The 24,501-nt window shown below is 47.1% G+C and overlaps 2 non-coding genes across 2 annotated transcripts; both read right to left on the bottom strand.

The window, feature by feature from the left end:
- Window positions 1-9,559: 9,559 nt before the first annotated feature.
- Window positions 9,560-9,631, bottom strand: Trnaq-cug (transfer RNA glutamine (anticodon CUG)). Its single transcript has one exon. It is a non-coding gene; the product is annotated as a tRNA-Gln (tRNA).
- A 6-nt stretch (window positions 9,632-9,637) lies between these two features.
- On the bottom strand, window positions 9,638-9,709 carry Trnae-cuc (transfer RNA glutamic acid (anticodon CUC)). The gene has a single exon. It is a non-coding gene; the product is annotated as a tRNA-Glu (tRNA).
- Window positions 9,710-24,501: the final 14,792 nt, after the last annotated feature.

The following is a 24,501-nucleotide window of genomic DNA, read 5'->3' as shown; positions in this document are numbered from 1 at the left end:
TCCGCCGATCATCAGATTACACGTCTGTGCTCGCCGCTTTTGCTGCACTTTGAGTGTTGCTTCTCTTACTGGGCGCAAGTTCGCCCAATGGAGCGTTTCATCTTTTCTGGCTGCGTTTGCTTTCTTCCCCATCACAACCACGGGACAAAGTATGGTAGTTTGTACGTCCTACTTTGCGTTACTGCAGCATTTTTTTTTTTTAGCTCGCAGAATGTTTTTCTTTTGACAGCGGAGCTGTTTAAGCTCGAGGTTTGGCCGTGCAGAGTGAACAAAAAATTATCATCATCATGAATGGCATCTACCTTCCAGTGCGTTGCTCGGCCGGCGCGCGCTCGCTTCGTCCTCTCCTTGACCTCCTTCTTCGTTCGCAGAACACGTGCGCCGATTTGTCCGGCGTGGGATCCAATAACTCGGGTGGGCGAGGGAACGAGTACATAGAGAGAGGAAGAGAGACAAATAGAAAGAGAGAAGTAGGAAGAAAGAAAGGGAAGGAAGGCACAAAGAAGAGATAGAAAAAACAGGGATCAAGACAGAACGAGAAAGAGAGAGGGAGGGAATCAAAGAAAGAGAACTAAAGAGATAGCATACCGTAGCCACGTATAGTGTAGTAAAGCAAGGAGGTGGGAAAGGGAAGTGAGGGTGAGGAGGAGGGCAACGCCACCTGCTCCGCTTTTTCCTCAGTCTTCGCACCGCTAGTGCGTACCTGCGCCATTTTTTTTTTAATAGTGACCCAAAAACTGCTTCTGCAACCTCCGTTTACTTCTCACAGAATCGCTCATAGTGTTTTGATAGAATTCATTGCTCTTTTAAAATTAAGTTAGTGCTGGGCACTGCTGGCACGCGTAGTGTCCCTTTAACGCGAATACAAAAGACCTTGCGCGTCACTGACTCAGTCGGCTGAGATGCGCCACTCAGTGCCGCCGAATCGCAAGGGCTCCGCCGACGAGCCGCTATAGCTTCGTGATTCACCGCCGTTCAACCACCTCAGGCTTGCCTGCCACTGAATCAGAGAATCGGCCTGCCGTGTGGGCGCTACTTTAATAACACGCGTTCGTGGCATCACAGTTGCCTCATCCGACAGCTGAAACTTGTACAAGGCGCCGTGCAAGCTAGCTGTGTGACCAATGCGCTTTTAGTTAGTTAGTTAGTTAGTTAGTTAGTTAGTTAGTTAGTTAGTTAGTTAGTTAGTTAGTTAGTTAGTTAGTTAGTTAGTTAGTTAGTTAGTTAGTTAGTTAGTTAGTTAGTTAGTTAGTTAGTTAGTTAGTTAGTTTCGTTTCTCCTGCAGCGTGTGGAGAATGGAGAGGACAAATCTTCTCAGAGAGACGGTCGGGGAAGCCTCAACCTCCTAAAGAAACTTCATGCTCGAACGGAACACGGAGCACAGACAATGTAAGCTGGAAGAGCGGCCCCCTAACAGCCCGTTGGTAACTCCCTTAGGGCTCCCACTGCAAGTACAGAGAATACAGTGCAGTGTTTCAATGTGCACACATTTATGGAAATACTATTAGGTGTGCTTTGTGATCCTAAACGTATGTTGCGAAGTATTCACTGCGCGTTTGTACATAAGGCAGTATGATGCACCTACGTAGCTGCACACTTTGTTGATGCTGCGGCTGATTACGATAGTGAATTATGGCTGAGCCCTTTGTAATGGGTGGGCAGCTTTAAACCACCCGCTCGTTACGCAATACACGCGACGCAACGCCTGGTGATATATCTTAAAGCTTGCCACGCAATATTGGCATAGCTGCTAACGTGGCTCCTCACCCGACATGACGCCCGTCTATAGGGTCTTTTTCCGAAGCAGTTTCAAAAACTGGCGCGTCTCTGTGGCAAAGTAGTTGACTCTCGTGGAGAGTACCGGGATTCGAACCCAGCAGCAACTTGGTTTTTTTTTCTTCTCACTATGAGCGACAGCTACGACGGATGGTGTCTGCGGCGGAGGACGATATCGCCCCCAATATCGAGTTTTGTAGCGATCCCATAACAGCTTATGCTGTAAAACTTGTGACAGAAAGGCAGGGCCGGAAATGGAAACAATAAATAAATAAATGCGTCAGTAAATAAGTAAGTACATCAACAGCATGAAATCACGCACGAGAGAAACACCACAGACAGGTGTAGTAATGAATGCTTGCACTTATACCACGTGCTGTACACAGCTATAAGCCGAAATAAGCAACGGCAACAAAACGATGACAACATGAACATTCTCTTTTCTGTCGGCTTCCGGTCGCTTTCCTAGCTCCTAATGCCGTGACACGCGGCAAATAAGAACCAGAAATAAAGGTTAGAAAGAAAGAAGAAACCAAGTGCCTCACGGCTTAAATGCGCGGGAGGGTCCCAACGGGCGTACGACTCTATTTATCGGCGAGGCAATGCGCGCGTACTACACCCCCTGTACGGCAGTAAGCGTTCAGTCTCTCAGCCTCATCTATATTCATGATGAATTTCGAAAGGGAAAGCTCCGAGTGGCGCAAAAACAAGCCTCTCGGCAAGAAAGCTAAGAAGAAAAGAAATGCGACAGGAGTTAGTCCGCGCTCGCGTGAGATAAATTCCGTCACAGCGGGAAGGAAACGGTGAATTGGCGGTTTGTGCTCGACAGGTCCGTGATTGTGATCGCACGCTGAAAGGCGGCCGCATTATGCGCGGGTCGTAATGCTAATGACACTACAGCGCGTGTGCGCGGGGTGAGTGTTTCGCCGTGTGTGACTCTCTGTGTGAACAGAGGAAGGGGGGGGGGGAATCGCGCGCGCCGCCTGACATCATGTATAGTATACTCACTATAATACTCGCGCTGTCGTCACTCTCTCGGCTAGGTGACGTTCCCTTATAGTGGCAACGGCAAGTCGCGGCCCCGCCCAGCGCGTGCCGGCCTGCAAACGAGAGAGGAAGCCGCTTGCGTGACTCGAGTCCCAGCAGTGTCCCTGGAATTTCCGCGGTCTGCCCCCGCCGCGGGCCCGCTGTTCCCCTCCACACACACACACACACACACACACATATCCCGCCTCTTTGTCGCCCAGCCGAGTGACTTGCAGTTTAGCGGCTGCGGTTCCTGTGTGTTCCCGGCAAACGAAGGAGGCACCCGCCACATAGATTACCACGGTCGCGGCGCGCGCCCGTACTTTGTTCCGCCTGCGCGACGCTTTCGCCGCGAGAGGCGGCAGTCGCATCGCGATGCCGCGCTTGCGTGTTTGGTGACAAGTGACGACGTGACCGACCTGCCGCGGTGGGCGTAGGTGAAGGGCAAACGCTTTTCAGCACACACGAGATCGAAACGGGTAATGAACAAGAGGGGGAAAAACTTTATTGAGAAGCGCATCTCAAAGCGGGTTAGGTAAGTGGGACGTCACCGCGAGGAGGTTCGAACTCCTTTGAGCCCCAGCCACCTCCTCCGCGCAGCCCATGATCCAGACTTGGGAGCTGCCGAGTCAGGACCGAGCAGCGCGGCCTTCCACTCCTCTTCGTTATGAAAGACCTGACGCGCGGGCGCACACTCAGCACAGGCCCATATTATACGTCCTCTGAGAACAAAGCTTACATTTGCTGTTGCAGACCCCAGGAAGATGTGTGGCAAGTGCGTGGGATTGACGTGCATGTTTGAAGTAACCGCCAAGTTACCTTTTGATTTTTGTGAGGGATACGTGCGCCGGGGGTACTCGGACCGGAGAACAGTAAAGTGTGTAGTGTTTTCGCGGCATGTAACCATGTCATCAACGCAATGAAATTACTCATTGAGGTAATATCTAGGTTTCCTCCTGTATATAGCATCCTAAATGTAAAAGAAGAGTTGTCGGTGGGGCTCAAGAAACAAGAGCCCAGTGAGGAAATCATTCATTTCTTGAGACCGTTTACAAACTGCAAGTGAGGAGATATTCATACCTCGTAATCTCAAGGCCGCCAGTGAACACTGAGAGCTTCCATGTATAAGGTGTACTCAGTGTACAGGTCGGAGTCCGAGATTGCATGTGAAGTGTATGAGCGGGAAACTTTCACAACGCTAAAATCAATTCAGTCGCGTCCCATATTTTATACATGTTTATTTGGTGAGCATTTTTAGGTTTCTTTTGCCACTTGAATGCAGATTACAAAGTGAGGAAAATAACGATCTGGAAAACGGTAGTACTTATTCCTCTGTTGCAACAACGGGTTAAGTAGTTTGAGAAGTAGCTCACCTAAATGTCTTGCATACCCAAAGTGCGACGCCATGGTTGACGCACTTCTGTGCTATTTTAGCGTTGTTTTCCTTTTGTTTTCGCGTGACACTTCTATAGACCCCGCCTCATGAACTCCACAAGATGACCCCGTGAAATGTCGCCCCAAAGAAGGGCAAGGTGAACTCAACACAGTTCTATATCACAGCTGAAAACTGGGAGCGTTCTTCTGACGACATGGATGACCAGCGTGATCTCGTCACCCGGACCAAGGAGACAGTCCAAGCTGGAGGGTTCCTGGAAAAAGAAGTACTCCAACTTAGGGTGAACCGTGTCTTGATTTAGAAAACCGCTTGAAAAAATTAAAAGTTGATTTCTGTCTCTCTTGCATAGGCCCGACGGTTAGTCTCCTACCTTTGGTTGCGCAAAACCAGTATCTCCCTGCAGCTTAATTCGTTTTATGGGTTTTAACGTCCCAAAGCGGCTCAGGCTATGAGAGGCGCCGTAGTGGAAAGCTCCGGATAATTTCGACCAGCTGGGGTTCTTTGACGCGAACTGACAACGCACAGTACACGGGCGGCCTCTAGCATTTATCCTCCATCGAAAACCGACCGCCGCGGCCGGGATCGAACCCGCACCTTTCGGGTCAGCAGCCGAGCAACGTAACCACTGAGCCACAACAACGGCTGTGTAGGTTATTGTCGGCTACTGCCACGAGGTGTCTTGGCATTTCGTTAGCACACTGGGAACTGGTTTAGTGCCTAGAACAAAAGCGCGCTAATTCAACGAACACGGCAAAAGAAGAACACAGACACAGCGCAAACTATCAACTCATGTTTTACTGAGGAGACAATTAGCGCACTTTTATTAATGCAACACAAGCTCGCCCAGCAAACCACCCTTCTTAAGTTCATTTAGTGCCTAGCCTTGTTGCATTTATATTGCCAAGAAAGTTATCTCTTTGTAGGGAAGACAGGAGCGGCGCCAGGGAAAGGCGGGGGGGGGGGCACGGGGGGAGGCGGAGGAGCCCCCCAAAAATTTACGCCTGCAAAGAACTCACTTGTCGTGCGTGCCCCCCTCCCCAGTTAAAAAATCCTGGCGCCGACCCTGAGAGAACACGTGAGCCCGTACAACTGTTCGGCCCGTACAACGATCATCTGCATTCAAGAGAACACATGAGTACGTGGCAAAAAGCTTCGTCCTCCATACCTCGTGTTTGATGGACTTGAAAAAATCACTGTAGCCACTCCTAATAACAGCCGTGAAGCACTCTTAATGCCGTAACATTTTAGTTAACCGGTACCTACTGGTATATCTTACGACATATAAATTACGTGGTCGCTAAAACAACTTAATCTTTCTCTAAGTTGCATCATGTGCTTGCGTCGTCAGTATGCCGACCGCTCTTTCCCCGGCTGCGCGATATGCTTGACGGGCATCTACGATACAGTATACCAAAAAATAACGGCTACGTATAAAGGAGACGCATATATCAGCACTCGCTAAATGCGTTCAACTGCAGTGCTCCTATTCCAACCGGAACAAGGAAGACAAGTATGTAATTGTCCAAACATTGACTTATGCACCACTTCTGAAGGTGACACTGCAGGTGCGACAAGCCACAAGCCTATTAACGGGCCCAACGCATCCCAACTACTCGTTCTCAGTGGTTATGCAAACACAATGATTTTTGTGTAACGAATTAGCGTGATGAACTACTATTACGGTCGTCAAGAGCACCACTCCCTTCGGTAAGCGAATATGTGCGCTATCTCCCTTCCATTTGGTATCTCGTAACCACTCGCGAAAAACAAACACACTGAAACGTAGGCACTGCCTGCAGTCGTAAAGCATGGTTGAAGCATCTTATGTGGAGCGAGCAATGGATATATTTTCAGCAGTTTGTCTTGCACATTGCTGAACCGTCTGGCATGTTTATACGAACATCACAATTGGTTTCGCACTATGGCGGGCTATAAATTAAAATATTTATTTCTGAAGAAATTTACAGCGATCAAACGGACGGGATGTATACGTACCGTCCGTTTGAGCGCTGTTTCTTCAAAAATGTGTTACCAAATGCACAACTATCATTCTGTTTAAGCTATTTAAGCCGTAGTTCCTACTTATTTAGAACACTCACTAATCACCTACTCGAACTTGAGAATTTGTGTGTCTTGTGAATGATCAACGAAAAAAAAAATGATGTCGCAATTGCTTGTACGTGCATAAAAACCTTGAAAAAAAAAAGCAACCGTGTTGCAAATCTATAGAAGTTGCCTTTGATATCACGTCAGAGTCACTTTCAGTGGGTGGACATATGAAAGTTACTCAGACGCAATCTCTCTACTCTCACTGAACTCGCTCAGGGGCAAGTACAATTGTGGTGGGCATGAAAGGTTGGTCTCTTGCAGCCCCATAGCAGAATGGCGCGTATATTACCGGCTCTTAGTCAAACCGTGGCGTACTTCATAGCCGCGCATGCGGACTGGATTTTCCCTTAGCCTGTTTGAAGCTCAATGCGATTTTTTAAGTGAATCGCTAATAAAGCATTAATCAGAACGCTAACCGACCACTCGCTAGTCCTATTCCACATAAATAATAGACACGAATTTACATAACGCTCACCACATACTGAACAAACGCAGCCGATTCAAGTCGCACACAAGCATCGAAGCTGCCGATCCACCGACACGAGCAGAGAAGATGCTGCTGTGTTTTTATTTCCGTCGCGACCCACTTCCGCCGCCACTGAGCTGAAGCATTCAATGAACACGAAGAATTAAGCACTCCTCCAGGTAGAAAGGAGAAATGAAGAGATTGAAGACAGCATTGGGGCGTGCACGTTCGGAAAAGAAGCACTAAGTGGCATTCTCAGTTCGGGCGCCTCTCTGAAGATCCCTGAATTGATACGAAGGGAGCGTACGGCACTGAAGGCTTGGTTATTAAGGTGTGAGGAGGGCTTAGAATTATCTCCCTATAGTGCGCTGCTGCCGTTCAGTACGAAGCTGCAAGTTGTACGAACTCTGCAAGCCCTCACACGCCCTCACAGTGCCACTTCTCATTTCTACAAGATTTCGCTGGCTTCAAACAGTTCGGACCTTAGCATGCGCTGTCAAAAACGCTGAATCTCGCAGCTTACGCCTCATACCGTGCATGCAGTATACTGTGCCCCCCCCCCCCCCCCTTGCATCCCTTGAAGACGCAAAGGAGCGGCGCCAGGATTTTTTTTACTGGGGTTGGGGGGGGGGGGAGGGGAAAAGGGGGGGGGGGGCACCCACAACAAGTGAGTACGTTCGAAGGGGCAAGGAAACGGGGAAATTACGCGTGGTGTTTTGACTATGTTTGCTCTTGAGGGCCCATAAGAGAGCGGGCAGGCGAAAACTTTAGAGGGACGGCCTTCCCTCTTGGCGCCACCACCACTGCTTCCCTGTAAGGGGTAATTCTTTTTTTTTCTGAGACGAGGTTAGCGGAGAGGCAGTCCAGGGAGAGATTGTTTATAGTCGGATACTTGGACCGGTGTCCTAGCACAATGTTTAATTTTTCGCAGTTATTGTAATGTCTGGTGAACAGGAGTATTAATGAGAACTAACAGACAATAACGCCAAGGAAAGTATAGGGGGTGTTAACTGTAGTATTTAGAATATAAATGTGAAGAAAGTAAAGTGGACGAAAAGATGACTTGCCGCCGTCAGGGACCGAACCTGCGACCTTCGAATAACGCGTCCGATGCTCTAAGATGCTCTATAACGAGGGTCTCGTCCTGGCAGACCTAATGCCTTCAGGTAGTATGCGAGGGATTATTGGTCAGCTGCCAGCTCGTAAAAAGATCACGTGCTACGTGACGCCAACAGGCAAGAAAAGAGTGTTCCACACTCGCCGCCATGGCTGCGATTGGCGCTGACTAACACTCCTAGGTTTAAATCAACATATATACCCCAGAAAGTGGACGGGAGGATGACCGCCGCCGTAGCTCAGTGGTAGAGCATCGGACGCGTTATTCGAAGGTCGCAGGTTCGGTCCCTGCCGGCGGCAAGTCATCTTTTCGTCCACTTTACTTTCTTCACATTTATATTCTAAATACTACAGTTAACACCCCCTATACTTTCCTTGGCGTTATTGTCTGTTAGTTCTCATTAATATTGTGTCTAACAAAGATAAACGAGCCCTTGAAAAATTATCTGCTTTCCTTCATTCATAACGAGGGTCTCGTCCTGGCAGACCTAATGCCTTCAGGTAGTATGCGAGGGATTATTGGTCAGCTGCCAGCTCGTAAAAAGATCACGTGCTACGTGACGCCAACAGGCAAGAAAAGAGTGTTCCACACTCGCCGCCATGGCTGCGATTGGCGCTGACTAACACTCCTAGGTTTAAATCAACATATATACCCCAGAAAGTGGACGGGAGGATGACCGCCGCCGTAGCTCAGTGGTAGAGCATCGGACGCGTTATTCGAAGGTCGCAGGTTCGGTCCCTGCCGGCGGCAAGTCATCTTTTCGTCCACTTTACTTTCTTCACATTTATATTCTAAATACTACAGTTAACACCCCCTATACTTTCCTTGGCGTTATTGTCTGTTAGTTCTCATTAATATTGTGTCTAACAAAGATAAACGAGCCCTTGAAAAATTATCTGGTGAACAGGAGGGTAGATAAGCGGGCTAGTTGATATAGATTCATTATAAAATCTTGACAGCGCAAACAAACGAGACACGGTTTTTGTTGTGCTCTTTCTGTGTTTCGTTTGTTTGCGCTGCCAACTTTTTATAATGAACTGGTGAACAGGACCAAGTTGTCGGCTCAGGCGCACGGCGTCCTAGACTAGGGGCGCCACCCACCTCGGACGACTCTGCCCTCGGCTCTCTCTCTCTCTCAAAATAAAGTTTATTCCTTCCTTCCACTGTATGACACACAGAAGTTTCGCAGGGGTAAGCGGAGAGCACGTGATTGGAGTGCCCTCCACTCCCATTCTACGCCTCTGAGTGATGCATGTCCATCCAACGCTTGACGTAACAAGATGGGAGAGCCACCTGATCCCCTCCTGTTTTCAAGAGATGCACACGATTCTTCCAATGCTCACTATGAAGAATGTTCGATTCATTCAAGCACTGTGGGTGTCCGACTGTTAATATTTCGAGTTGCTTAATTGTGACGTCATCACCGATCGCTTTTCGATCTTTTGCTCTAATTTGCCGTTCCTGATTCATTTAGTTATCACCCTGGTAGCGCTGCCGCATAACAATGACCTAGGTGTACAAACCTCACATATTCAATAAGCATTACCCGTAGAAACAAAAAGCAACAAAACAAGTGGACGTGTCTATGAATTCGTTGTTCTTTGAAAGAAAAACGAACATTAAAACTTTCGTACTATATTGTCATGCTTATGTAAAAAAAAAAAGAAACAGGTCTCACCGAGATTTGAACTCGGATCACTGGATTCAGAGTCCAGAGTGCTAACCGTTACACCATGAGACCTCGCCCTTCCGACGCCGGGAATCGAACCCGGGCCTCCTGGGTGAGAGCCAGGTATCCTAGCCACTAGACCACGCCGGAGATGAGGGACGGGTGGACATACGGGCTAAAACTGGTGTCCTTATACAAGTGGAGAACAATGTATGTTAGGCTGTCTCGCATTTAAAAATAAGAAACGACGGAAACATCTAGAAAAAATTAATATCGCGTAGAGCGGCACATACGTTCGGAAAAAAATTGGGGGACGCTTAAGCTTCGCCTTCAAAACCTCATCATGCTCCGTTTCGCTTGTCATGTTCAGTCACCCGGCCTCACACACACACTCGACATACCTGTAGTAAAGGTAAAGGTTTCCGCCCTCTTCAACAGCACTTTTATGACAACAGTGCACCCGTGTGTGTAAAAGAATGCGCGCACTGATGTGTATGCCCTTTGTAATGGGTGGCATGCTTTAAACCAGCAGCAATTACGCGCGTGATACTTTTTCGAAGTTGCGATTTCCTAGCGAGTGATGAAGTCAGCAGGGGTGGCACCAGTCTTTTTTTCTGGAGGAGGGGGGGGGGTGTTATCCATGACAAGTGAGTTCCTTTTTAGGAACAGGGAGACAGTGAACTTATGCGTTGTGTTTTGACTATGTCTGCTATTTGGGGGGCGAAAGGGAGGCAGTGGAAGGTGGCAGCCCCCCCTCCCCCTCTTCCATGCCTCCTACTGACACCGCCCCTGAGGGCGCACCACCCACCATCCTAATATGATCAGTATAAGCTTGCCAACCTGAGAAACCAAGGAGTGCTTTGGTGCCATGATCGTAAACTGCTGCCCGCCGCGACTGGTGTGTTTCGCAGAGCAAACAGTGTAAGCAGCGGTGGCCTGCGTATATATCTGCGCAGGCCCAGCAGTAAACTATCTGCAACAGGCAACCTGCGAAACATCGCGTACACCGACTCAGAGTCGACCTATTCACCTCGCCTTATATAGAGGTGGCTGAGGGCAGCTTTATTTTCAACTGCAAAAGCAGACCTATGATGATGCTCTGCTGTGAGTTAAAAAGCACCCAAATGACCAAAATTGATAGCGCTCTTGACTGTGGCATTTATGGAGATCATGTTGCGGTTAGACACACAAACGCACCTTTTTATTTATACGCTTCTAATCTAATTGCATTAACCTTGATCTTGTTTTTGCGCCTGAGTACAGAGCTACAGCACTTGAGGGTAAGGTGGTGTCTCGCAAAAAGGGGGAGCCGAGCTTTTTCTGGAATACGTGGGGCTCACCGTATTAAAGCAGAACTTTCTTTGCGAACCCTCCTGGACATTCCTGACTGTGCTGCTTCGTGCTGTCGTCTTGCCGGAAAGCTCACACCATGGTAGCACTTATATATTTAAACGAATCGGCTTATAGTAAGCACCGCTGGAGCTATTTGAACGGATAGCTCAGCTGAGACTACAGATGAGAAACATCAAAGCATGAAATCCTCGAAGCCAACAGATGAAATAGAATTGGCAGAGCTTTCTAAGTTAATCAATAGGTGTAAGGAAGCCAACATAAGAAGGTATAATATGGAGAACATTCAACACGCTCTAAAGAACGGACGAAGCCTGAAAGCGGTGAAAACTGGGCACAGGCAAAAACCAAATGAATGCAATAAGAGACAAGGCAGGCAATGTCACTACCGATATGGATAAGATAGTTAAAGTAGGTGAGGAGTTCTAGAGAGATCTGTATAGTAGCCGGGACAACCAGGGCGATACTGTAAGAATAGTAGTAGCCCAGAGGAATCAGATATCCCACCAGTAATGACAGGGGAAGTAAAAAAAAAAGCCTTGGAGGGAATGCAAAGAGGCAAAGCCGCTGGTGAAGATCAGGTAACATCAGATCTGTTGAAAGAAGGTGGACAGATGTGTTAGAAAAACTGGCCACCCTGTATACGAAGTGTTTCTTGACGGTGAGGGTGCCAGAATCTTGGATGAATGCTAACATCATCTTAATCCATAAGAAAGGGGACGTCAAGGACTTGAAAAATTACAGGCCGATTGGTTTACTGTCCGTTGTCTACAAGCTATTTACAAAGGTTACAGCTAATAGAATTAGGGCCACCTTAGAATCCATCAACCAAAGGACCAAGCAGTATGTCGCGCAGGCTACTTGGCAATAGACTATATTCACGCTGTGAATCAGGTAATAGAGAAATGTGCGGAATATAACCAATCACGATAGTATATAGCCTTCATAGACTACTAGGAAGCATTTGATTCGGTCGAAATCGCAGCAGTATGGCAGGTGCTACGGAACCAGGGCGTCGACGTACCATATACTAAAAAAGTACTGGAAGAAACCTACAGCGGCTCCACAGCCACCATAGTCATCCATAAAGAAACCGATAAAATTCCAATAAAAAGGGGTGTAAGGCAGGGAGACATGATCTCCCCATTGCTATTCACCGCGTGCTTACAGGAGGTTTTCAGGGTCCCAAATTGGGAACAGTTAGGGATACAAGTTAATGGAGAGTGCTTTAGTAACCTGTGATTCGCTAACAACTTTGCCTTGATGAGTAACTCTGGGGACGAATTGCAAATCATGATTACTGAACTGGACAAGAAAAGCAGAACTGTAGGTCTGAAAATTAATATTCAGAAAACTAAAGTAATGTGCAGCAGTCTCGGAAGAGAACAACACTTTGCGATAGGCATGCGAGGCACTGTAAGTGGTAAAGGAATATGTCTACTTAGGACAGGCAGTTAACGCAGATCCGAACCATGAAACTGAAGAGACTAGAACAATAAGAATGGGGGAGAGCGCATTTGGCAGGCATTCTCAAATCATGAGTGGCAGTTTTTCACTATCCCACAAGACGAAGGGATATAACAGCTGTATCTTACCGGTACTTACCTACGGGGCAGAAACCTGGAGGTTTACCAGGCTCAATGATCAACTTAAATTGAGGACGACGCAGCAAGCCATGGAAAGGAAAATAACAGGTGTAACCTTAAGGGACAAGAAGGCAGCAGAGTGGGTAAGGGACCAAACGGGTATTAAGGACATCATAGTCGAAGTCAAGAAGAAGAAATGGACATGGGCAGAACACGTAGCGCGAAAGCAAGGTAACCGCTGGTCATTAAGAATAACAGACTGGATTCCAAGCAAAAACAAGTTCGCGAGGGGGAGGCAGAAAGTTAGGTGGGCACATGAGATTAAGAAGTTTGCGTGGATAACGTGGACGCACAAAGCACAGGACCGGGTTGATTCGCGAAACACGCGAGATGCCTTTGTCCTGCAGTGGGCGGCGTAGTCAGGCTGATTATGGTGACAGATGAGGTCTCCTGGTTGCCGGCTTTGTTCTCAACAGAATGACGCAGTACAAACGCTACCTGGATATCGTCAGTGCAACACATACACGCCTTCCAGCTTATAAATACTTTATTACTCATGTGAAGGGAGTGGATTGGCCGATACAATAAGCACAGCAATCTGTCTTAGGCCGTGCGTCGGGAAGGGGTTGCTATGGTATTGCTGATCTACAGGGAAGGTGGATTATCGCTATGCTACAAAACGTATTATGGAAGATGAATCGCTTTATAGCATTTAATTAACCGCTTCACCAAAACTTCGCTTCCCATACATTCGAAATTTTGCGTTAAACATGTTTTGTTTTGTTTTTCTGGCGACGGGTAGATTGTGTAACTGGTAACGCGCATCGCTGACCTCACATCTATATTTCCGAAGGCATCAACTCCGTCTACTGCGTATCGTTCTGTACAGCCTGGGAAATCTCATCCGGGAACGCTTAAAATGTCATGCTTGTTCACTTTCCACTTTCGTGGCAGTGGTAATTTGTCGATAGTGAGTCTAGAGTGTCTACCGTATTCACACCAGTACGTCATTATTCTTCGGTGAATTTCTTTCGCATGAGTGGGCTTCCCTGTTAGTATCTGACCTGGGTCTGGTTGTCTATCGCGAGCTATCGTTCTTTCGGCGGACCACTCAAGCATTTGTCTTCTGCATATTCATCTTCAACCCTACTTTGACGCTTTCTCGGTTTAGGTCTTCAATAATTATTTTGCAGTTCGTCGCCGTCATTGCTGAGGAGCACGACGTCCTCTGGAAACCCTTAAGCTGCTCAGCTATTCTCATCCGCTAATCTTTATTCACATTTCTTCCCAATCAAGTCGTTTGAGTACTTCTAAACATGCAGTGAACAACAGTGCAGAAGATTGTATCTCCTTGGCGGACCAATTTCTCAGTAGTGATTTTACCCCTATTTTTTTTTTTTTTAGGAGGAACAGGGTAGCTGTGGAATCGCTACAAAAAACATCTTTATATGGCATTCATAGAATACTAAAAGATAGCCGACTCGGTATAGATCCCAGCAATTTTGGAGGCATTACCGGCAAGTACTGCTTGAAACATACGTTAATAATATAGCCAACATATGTGTCACGAATGCATGAAATTCAACCGTTTAGCTTGAATCATAGCCTCATCGTGTTTTTGGCACATAAAACCCCAGAATTTAATTTTCAGGTCTGCCGCTAACAGCACCGTTCGTTCAAACGTGGCACATATGACTGCGATCGCGGAACGCGAATCGGTCGACAGGCATGTCTACTGTCTAATGTTGTTGTTGTTGTTGTTCAGCTCCTCTCCTGCACATTATTTCTGGTAAGTAATCACGGAGTTGAAATTGCCAGCATCAGACGCCGTCATTACGCTCTACATATTCTTTATTTATTAGAAATGTTGCCTTGAAAAGTGCTAGGAGATGCGTAATTAAATATGATTGACCAACTATGCGGTCAGACAGAGCACAACAAATTCAATTTCAGTTTCAATTTTTATTTCCATAAGAATGCATGATTTATTCCCCTATTAGTGAAGTGCGGCTTGCTTCATGCAGCGGCAATGTTTGCAGTGAAAACCTTTTTGTAGTGTACACAGTTATATTATTAAGCATTGGCTCAAGTTAGCTGCATGCATCCTGCATACAACCGAACTCTGCGAATTACCAAATGACAGGATTACCATGTGTATGTACTTCAGTAACAAACAATCGCCTGCTTGTGTCTCAAATTAGATTGTCCACACTTAATTGTGGCCCAGAAGGGACGCAGGTATGTTTGCGCAGCAAAAAAAAATTTTTTTTGAATAAATTATGAAGTTTTCTCTTACTATGTTGCTTGGTTCGGTGCGACGGCTAGAGTGCCCTTCTATTTAGCACAGAGGAACACCATCAGATAACGTAGTGAAGGTGTGTTAAGGGAGATTTGTGTTTTGATGACTAAATTATTTGCTCTATTAAAAGTGTTAAAGTTTTCAGCGCACCATTTCACCCATATGGAAGTGATACATATCGTATCTCCGCGTGGGCCGCGTGGGAGAACGCCAATGTCACTGAGCCATCGCGTCGTGTGATGCCTACGGTGATTATGCTAGGTGACAGTTTACTGAAGCAAATTACTTTGAAAGTGCTACCTGCTCCAGCTCTTCTGTGCATCATGAAAGCACGTTTAGGGCAGTTTTTTTTTTATTATTCTACCGGTTAATTATCGTTCCGCAAGAGGTAATATTTGCACGATCCTGCAGTTTCACTCATCAGAATATTTTGTAAATCTTCGTTAAAGACTTTCTTCTACTGATACGATAAGTATTCCTGGCCGGATATCACGTATACGGGGCAACTGAACATGAAGTGAGAATATAGTTTTTTTTTATATGCATTGCGCATGTTCGTAGACAAGCAGGCGTATGAAAACAGTGTTCTTCTGTCGTGCTGTTACAAGACGGCTGAACCAAAAGATTTTGTTTTTCGTTTTGGCTTTTCTGCTGATTCAGAGAAAAAGTTTTAGCTCTGTCTAGTATTAGTTTGCATGTACACCCCAATAGAAATAATCATAATTGTTGGGGTTTAACATCCCAAAACCACGATATGAATATGAGGGACGCCGTAGTGGAGGGCTCCGGAAATTTCGTCCATCTGGAGTTCTTCAACGTTCACCTAAATCTAAGTTCACGGGCCTCAAGCATTTTCGCATCCATCGAAAATGCGGCCGCCGCGAACGGGATTCGATCCCGCGACCACCCCAATATTAATTGCAGGAATATGGGACAAGTTATATATATATATATATATATATATATATATATATATATATATATATATATATATATATATATATATATATATATATATATATATATATATATTTTTTTTTTTTTTGAAAACTCAACCGTGCACCACGGCTACGCAGAAATCCTGCCCCCCCCACCCCCCTAAAAAAAAGGGTGTGATATTACCACGGTGTTAGAAGTATTATAGGTGGACCGACGGCGCCTCCGGAAGCGGCGAACTTCTGTCCGCGGTTTGTGGCGTTTTGTGCACAGGGCCCTAGATGGCGCTACACTACTGGTGGCTCAAGAGCGATATCAGGCATGGTCGCTTCGGAGGCGCGAACGCTCCTCGAAATGAATAAAAAACTGTGCGCTCGCGCTATAACGAGCACAAAAATAAATAAATAAATAAATAAATAAATAAATAAATAAATAAATAAATAAATAAATAAAAGCTGCGAATAAATCGAAATTTTGACAATACAGCCGTTATCTGTTGAATAACGGTTGAATTTGCCACCGCGAAGGTTCCCGGTGGCAAATTCAACACATGCTTTCCTCATTCGGACAATTAAAGATATGACAGTGACGTCACGCTGAAATATGACAAAAATTAGTTCTATTTGTAGAAGTATAGTTTAGATAGTTAGAAAAATACCGCATTAGCCGTAGCATTGCAACAGAAAATGCACACTGTCCTTGCTGTCGCGAACATTCGAAGTAATATGCGGTCGTTGATCGCGGATAAAAAAATGTGTGACGAATACGACTTTTTTGTTGGTCGCGCATAAATACTGAATTTTAGTGAATGCCAGCAGCTAAATTTGAGGCACCGACGAAGGACATGAAAAAGCATCCTGGTTTGGCACTGCGAGAAGGGGAGACCTTAAGTAGGAGTGGTGGATATGTGTTTCCGATTGTTCTGTGTTGCCAACTGAGGGATATTTTTCACTGTTTATGTCTCGCATAGTCACCCGAAGACAGCATTACTACTTCGTCTTTCAAGGAACACGTCGATCGCGGTGTGTGGAGTCTTTACGAGCGTAGCCAGTAAACCGCGGTGGTACACCGGTTACGGTACTCGGCTGCTGACCGAAGTTCCCTAGTTCGATCCAAGCCACGGCGGTCGCATTTTGATGGAGGCGGCATGCTAGAGACCCGTGTACCCTACGATGTCAGTGCATTGCCGAAATTTGTGGAGCTCTGCTACGGCGTGCCTCATAATCATAACGTGGTTTCAGCACGTAAAACCCCAGATATTCTCATTGTTAACAAGCGTAGCTTTCGCATGGAGAGAGAAAGACTGCACACGCACGTCGGTGTTAAAAAACACGGGCCAACTCACGGCGTGGATGAACTCAAAACGAACTCAAAACTTCGTCGGCACGGCGTCATTAGCCAGAGCCGCCTTTCGTGGTGTGCTCACAAGAACGTGCCCTTTGTACACTGCTTCCTACGTCTTCGTTATGTACCTCGGCTCGAAGTGCTTCTCGCACACGTAATCAGTCGACTGCAGCACATGGTCCTTGCGCGGAATCGCATGGCGCCAAACATATCAGGCGTTCCGCATCTCGGGGTGCAGAAAAAGCGACTTTTCAGTGCAGGTCTTGTAAACAGAGTTGCACCGCAACACTTTTTGCGCATTTCACGGCTTTCTCACTCAAATAGCATGACCTGCCATAGCACAAAAAGAATTAAACGAGGAAGCAATGTGGCGACAACTGCTTCGTCACCGTGGCTTTGTCGGAAGAGAGGCCGGCGCGCGCCGCTGTGAGCCTCTTGACTGCTCCTGCCATCTAGCGGCGTGACGGCGAGGAGGAACAGAAGTTCGACGCAGCGAGCGCATGGCGCCGGTGCTGCGTCGTTCCAGCTGTACTTCTAACACCGTGGATATTACCTTCTTTTGCCCGCACACCTCAACCGGAAGCAATGTTCTACTTTTATCGCACCTACTTCAGTTCACATATTTTGTTTTCAGATTCATTTTTAGTTAAATTTCAGTGATCACGTATGCCTCCTGTCAACAGGTGACAATTGGACTGCCACAAGTTTTAAACACCCAGAAGTTTATTACTAACGCGCCTGCCTCCCGGCGCGCCGCCTTGTAAATCCCAACGTGTTAGCCTGGTTGTTCTGTCTCTCACAGCAACGATACTGCCATTCGGTGCTCAGTATCTCCCTTTGCTCAAAAAAAGACGGGGGGAGGGCAACACTGCTCGAGTGCCCCCCCCCCTCCCCTGCCCACCCCCAATTCGCTTGATGATACAAGGGAGAGAGAAGGGCACAGCACACAATGTATGTATGTATGTATGTATGTATGTATGTATGTATGTATGTATGTATGTATGTATGTAATTGCTGATCCTCATGGCACGGGGGGACAAGACCACACCGCCCCTTCCCCGTAAATTTTGGTAGAGGAGCTAACCCCTTGTATCTTGTGCACCAAAACAATCACCGTTCATTTCTGTTTCGTTTTGAAGTGAAAATAGCTTAACGTTCCTATTTCACTCTCGGTTCGCGCCAATATGACTTTTTTTTTTTTTGCGTGTATGTATCTTTTTCCCGGTTCAACTCTAGTTCGACACTATATAACCGTTGCTCCCCTTTAACATTTGATATTATGGTTTTGACGTACTGCCAGTCATGAGTTCGCCTTTCGTACACTTTCTTCTGCTGCCTCAAATGTTGTAGCCCATAATCAGACATACCATGTGTTGTGTGTTCAAAGAGTAGCGTCTTCGACTCTTCGCATGCATCGAGAGGCACTAGTTCAAGCGGAGCAAGCTCCTTATGATCCAACGCCATCTACCAGCGATTCAGCGCACGAGACCTTGTCCGTTGGCTCCCTTTTCCGCTCGATGCCAGCACTGCCAGCACCTCCACAGTCTTTGTTGTGCAGTCCACAAAGACCACCGTGGAATCGCAACGTGTCGGTTTCGCGTGCTGAACACGCTTTTTTTTTTTCTTCTTCTTTATAGTAGTTGAATGGTCGGGCTGAAATGAAGCGATGCTATGGACATTATAATTAGCGCCCTGTAGATTAACGTTAAAAGCCGCTTAACCGCTTAATATATATATATATATATATTAAATTCTTTAATTTGGAAGTTGGACTCGTCTCTCTCTCTCTCTCTCTCTCTCTATATATATATATATATATATATATATATATATATATATATATATAGAGAGAGAGAGAGAGAGAGACGAGTCCAACTTCCAAATTAAAGAATTTAATATAACTTTAGTCTCTTAGGTGCCCGCGATATCATAATGAAGATCTGTAAGTGGAAGACCCTAGATTTATTTTTCAATTTACACAAAGACATCGATCCACCTCGTAACTCTTGGCTCGAAGCGAAATTTTCGTTGGCCGCGTCGCGTAAAATCGATTCACGCAATGCGTGGGGTTAGACTTTACTTTGTTAAAACATGCGCCACACATGAGACAGTAGGCTAACGCTATCACGGGAAGCTTTAATTATATGCCAGTGAGTTCAATTCAAGATGGCCGAAAGTAATTCTGAGATGGTAGCAAATACCATTTGCTACCACAACACCTTGTGCGAAGCTGCGGTCATGTATCTGGACGAGTAATGGAGTTGCTCATTGGTGGCCGAACTTTTAGTAAAACCCTTTACTGATAAATCAAAACTGCGTACAATCTTTTCTCGGCACTTTTATAAGCAGGCATGTCGAAGGGTACCAATATGTAGGCAACCAAGAAATTACCCGTTTTTTTTATTGGCGAGTAAGTTTGTGCGAAAGCGTTCACGGACTGACTGTGTCGGGACAATTGCTTTGTATTCTCAGTATCATTTTTGTGTTCTCAAAACCATTCACTACAGGGTTCATGACAATTAGAGCGCAGCTCTTAGGCGTCCGTTCCTGCGTTGAGCGGCATCGCCGTTGGCGTCGGTGGCGTAACGGATAGTGCGAACGAGGACGAAAGAGAGCGAACGCGGAGTCTGTCGATATCACGAGATACAGGCCGCTAACCTCGCTTTCTTGCTCTCTCGCGCGCGCTGGCCCCTCGGTCGGAGCTCGTGCGCATGCAGGGCTGGCACGTGCACTGCGGCTGGCTTCGCTTGTCGTAACGGGGCTGTGGGCGTTTCACTTGGTTCGCGACCAGGGGCGTAGCCAAGGGGGGGGGGGGGGGGGTTGGGGGGGTTCAACCCCCCCCCCCCGAAATTTTTCAATTTTGCTTGCGCATATACCACGCACACATACAAACGCACGCACGAACATACATAAAGTATGGTTGAACCCCCCCCCCCCCCCGAAAAAAATTCCTGGCTACGCCCCTGTTCGCGACAGCTGCAATGCACAGAGTATATAGTGTGCGTAGCACTCGAGCGCTGGCAGTTTCTGTGGCAATATGTAACAGATGTTACATTGCTACAACTGCGGATAGTCAAAACCTCAAACGCAGCTGGCGTTGCCCGAACACGAGGCTGCGCTCAGCGAATTAGGCAGTATCGTAATCGCCGGTGAATTTTTTATTTGTCATAGCTTAAGTCGTCGCTTCAGTTGTTCATCAGCACAACATATTCTGCACGTAAAAATCCGTTTGAGGGGCATTTTTCCATTGAATGTTTGACTTGTGACTGGCCCATGTGCCGAACTTTAAATCGCTGTAATGAAAAAGAAGCGGGCAAAAACAGCCTCCTGTGAAATAGCTGGCAGACAGGACGACCGGGGACCTAAGCCAAGCTCTTAGAAAATACCCTGGGCCGGCTCCAGGGGGGGCTCGGCCCCCCCATGAGGCAGTCCGGGGGGGGGGGGGGGGCAAGCCCCCCAGCCCCCCCGTACTCTCCGCCTATGCCGTATGGCATTCTACGTGAGGCACAAAGCACGCGCAGTAATTTACAGAACGAATATTTTCATCCAGAGGTTCCCGGAGAATGCTGTACACTGCAGCTGAACACGTGCGTTACAGTTCAGTCACTCAAGGCAAATCCAGATATACACGTGACCGAGTATTAAGCTCTACACAAAAATTGTCAATCAAAAAAAAGGCTGTAAAAGCTTTTCCAGAAATATGTATGAGTAGTTCAGGCAATACCCGTTATCCAGTTACGTTAGAATACTGCAGCCATTGAAAATACGTCACTCAATACTTCTAGGGTATGCTATGTTAACAGCGACATCCGTACCCGGTGTCTTCGCATCAATACTCTCATTAGCAATCTCTTTGGCATGGTAGAAAGTATCCGAAACAAGGACGGCCTTTTAAGACTTTTAAGACGCGCAGGCGTGGGTTACCGGCAAAACGATGCCGTAGTATCGCTACGTTGTAAGCTGGGTATCGCTGGGTATCGCTACGTTGTAAGCTTTCATTTCGAAGGACCGAAAAAGCCCTTTCTCGATTTTACGAAGTTTCTGATTTAACGATATAATTCGAGCGTGGTCATCACTTCGTTAAATTGAGTTTCAACTGTATTTACTCACGCCGGAGCGTTACAGGTGCAACAGAGATAAGTCGCCAACGGCTATAGTATTTCACCTTGCCAGTGGCGCATTAATTTTTGTGCCAGATGACAGAAATTTCTGTGCAACAGTGAGTGAATTGTATCTTCTTTCATTGTTTTAGATTAACACTTATCTGCCGCCTCGCTGCACGCGCGCGTGGATACATCCGGGTGCAGAAATGCAGGACCACTACTTTGGTTATTTCTCAAAATACGTACGTACACACCGGCACGAATTGTGGCACCCGGAACTCCGCGGTTACATATAAAACACATGTCGCTTAGTAAGTAGCCTGTTCATTGTGTGGTGTGACATGTTCTTTATGAGGTATACGCGTATGTCGATATAGTGTCTCGCCAGCTGCTTGCCCCTTTACGTCTTTTGTACGATCGTCATGCGGAAATAATTAGTGATTACTATGAAAAAATAAAGTGCGGATTCATGTTGTGTTTTATTGTTTTAGGGGCGTAGCTCCTCTTAGTCTAACCTTGTCACGCGTCCGTTGTCCGGCGTATCTCCCGGCAGCCGGCAGTAAACGGCAGTATCTGTCCGGTGGTGGTGGTGGTGGTGTGCGGCGTGACCACCCTTACTGCGCATGCGAATGCCCTCTCCACACATCTCCTCTTCACTCCCCCTCACCATTCCCCATGTCCTCTACCCCTCTCCCCTTTCCCTCTCCACTCACCCTCCCCTCTCCCATACCCCTCTGCACTTCCCCTCTCCCATACCCCTCTCCACTTCCCTTCTCCCATACCCCTCTCCACTTCCCCTCTCCCCTCCCCCTTTCCACTCTTCCTCTGAAACGCGGGCTAGACATGCCGAAATTCTCTCCTGCGCAACGCCGCGATGAGCTCGAGCGCATGCGCGTCCCCTCCCCTTCTCTCTCCTCTCCTACGCTGCCCCCCTCTCGCCCGCCTGTCGACCGCGTTCCCCGCTCGCCCTGTGAGAATTAACGGCCAGGCTAGATGGAAGATACGACGCGCGTAGCGTCCCTCTTCGCGTTCCACGACGCGAGGTCGGTGGCATGCCAAACGAACGCCAACGGTACGCGATCGTGGAAGTGCTCCGGCTTCGCATCGCCTCATGGCTACGCCCCCCCCCCCCCCTATCTTGCCTCGCGGCGCTCCGGCGCCGACGCAGGCAGCGTCTCGAGGCAGCGTCGCGGCAGCGTCTTGATTGAAAAAACCGACCGCTCGCGCTGCACAACCGTTCACTCACCACCCCGTATATATAGGCACTGGATTTTGACCTCCAAGGTAGTGCGTGTGTGCGATTTCTCCTGTGCGTGATTAAACAATGAAAATTCAAAGCGTACATGTAAAATTAAAGTGAGCTGCAAGTCGTCATAACTCTCATCGAACCTTTAGTATAAACGCGCCCGATCTCACGTCGGTAAGAATGTACTGGGGAGAATTCATGGAAGATTCACGGTTTACCGATGAACCTCCGCAGCTTCGCGCACTCATCATAATTCACTCCGTGGATATGCTGTGATTTTTAAAGACGATAGTCTTTCTTGGGGAACTTAAACGCAGAAATTTTGGTCTGTCTTTCTGTCTTTCTGTTTGTCGGCACGTCCCTCGATTCAGCCACTCGGCCAAAGTTGAACCACTTGCCCAAGGGCCAGCCGTCTTGAACTGGTATGGCTGTTCATACTTGTGAACGTTGTCGATCAAAAAGTAAATATCATGCATATCTGAGGTGCAACATCACTAGGTAAGTATTAGGTGGCGTGTTCCTTTAATAGAAAATGCATACATACGTAATTTTAAGGACCCTAGTTTCTTAAGCTGCGCTGAAAATGCATAAGAATGGAAGCTTGAGCGAGTTGGTATGCGTTCATCTTTGTTGAAACAGCGCTCACTAGACGACGACGAAGTAAAAGAAGGCACAGGACAGGCGCTGCCTGTTCTGTGCCTTCTTTTACTTCGTCGTCGTCTAGTGAGCGCTGTTTCAACATAGCTGAAAATGCGACTGCGCTGAAATTTGCCTTCCTCCGTGCCCTTCGCACGAGCTCATGGTTGTATTTCGGTTTCGGTTCTGTATTGCACTGTACGAATGCCATGGGTTGGTGTTGAAAAACTTTAGTTTTGAGAAGGCCAAGAAGGTGAAAAAAAATATTTAAAAAATGAAAAAGCAGCGTTGTGGGCGGCCTTCAGGCTGCCGGTTGTGGGCGCCGCTCTGGCGTTCCTGTTTTACCCAGGCGACGTGTAAATAAAAGAGTGTGTGGAGAGTACTCGTTGAGTGCGGACGTTTCTCTGCTTCAGCGCGTCGCGCCAAACCGCGTTTTCGGGCTGGCTGGCGTCCCCACCGGTCGCGTTGGTCACCGCCGGTCTTCGCCTGCTGCTGCGCCGGGACTACCAGCACGCAACACAGCACTCATGTTTCCCGACGTATTGCCAGATGGCGTCCATATCTCACACAGCGCCTCTTCTATCGTCTTTACACGACATTTGCAGCGAAGTACGCAGATACGCGGCCAATTTTTCTTCTTTTTTTTCTGGACATGCTCCTAAACTGAAGCAGCTCAGTTTGCACAGAGGCAGACACAACCTCGGTTGGATAACGATAATTCAAGTACGTCTATAACGCTTACAGGGTTTTCGAGGCAGTACATGTCAGAGCACCATTAGTTGCAGTTACTGCCACTTATAGTTAGTAACTGTTACTAAGTACAGTTACTAATTCGGTTGTAACATACGTGAGGTGCAGTTACTAACCGATAGCAACATTGACAACATGAACTTCTTTTAAGAGTGTACGTCAGGTTACCGAACCTGCAGCTGCGGGGACCTCATTTTGATGAAAATTAGCATTTTAGGGGCGAAGCTCCTTAAGGCGGCACCCGTTCGTCCCTCGTAGTCGTAGTAGTAGTCGTAGTGCGTAACCATTCTTACGCTTTGACCTCCAAGGTGGTGCCGGTGGGAGATTTTTCCTGTGCGTTGTTGAACAATAAAAAATTCGCAGCGTGCGCGTTAACTAAAAGCCGAATTCTTCTGTCTCTCATTCCCCATTAGCAGCCATTGGCATGTTCCAGTAGGAAACGTTAGTAGAAGTAGAAGTGTAAGTGTTAGCTAAAAGCCGACTTCTTCTGTCTCTCATTCCCATTAGCAGCCATTGTTTACCTCCAAGGTAGTGCCTGGTGAGATTTCTCCTGTGCGTCATTAAACAATAAAAATTTTGTTCAAAAACGCCGTTGATTGATGAAATAAACCAACGAAAGACGCCAGATGTTTTGTAAAAGCAAAACGAAAGAACGCCAGATGTTTCTAAAGCAAAATGAAAAGACGCCAGCT

This window comes from Rhipicephalus sanguineus, chromosome 1, assembly GCF_013339695.2.
Source record: "Rhipicephalus sanguineus isolate Rsan-2018 chromosome 1, BIME_Rsan_1.4, whole genome shotgun sequence".
Classification (NCBI taxonomy): Eukaryota; Metazoa; Arthropoda; class Arachnida; order Ixodida; family Ixodidae; genus Rhipicephalus; species Rhipicephalus sanguineus.
The sequence above is the reverse complement of the archived record's forward strand: the minus strand, read 5'-3'. Positions and strand labels throughout refer to the sequence as shown.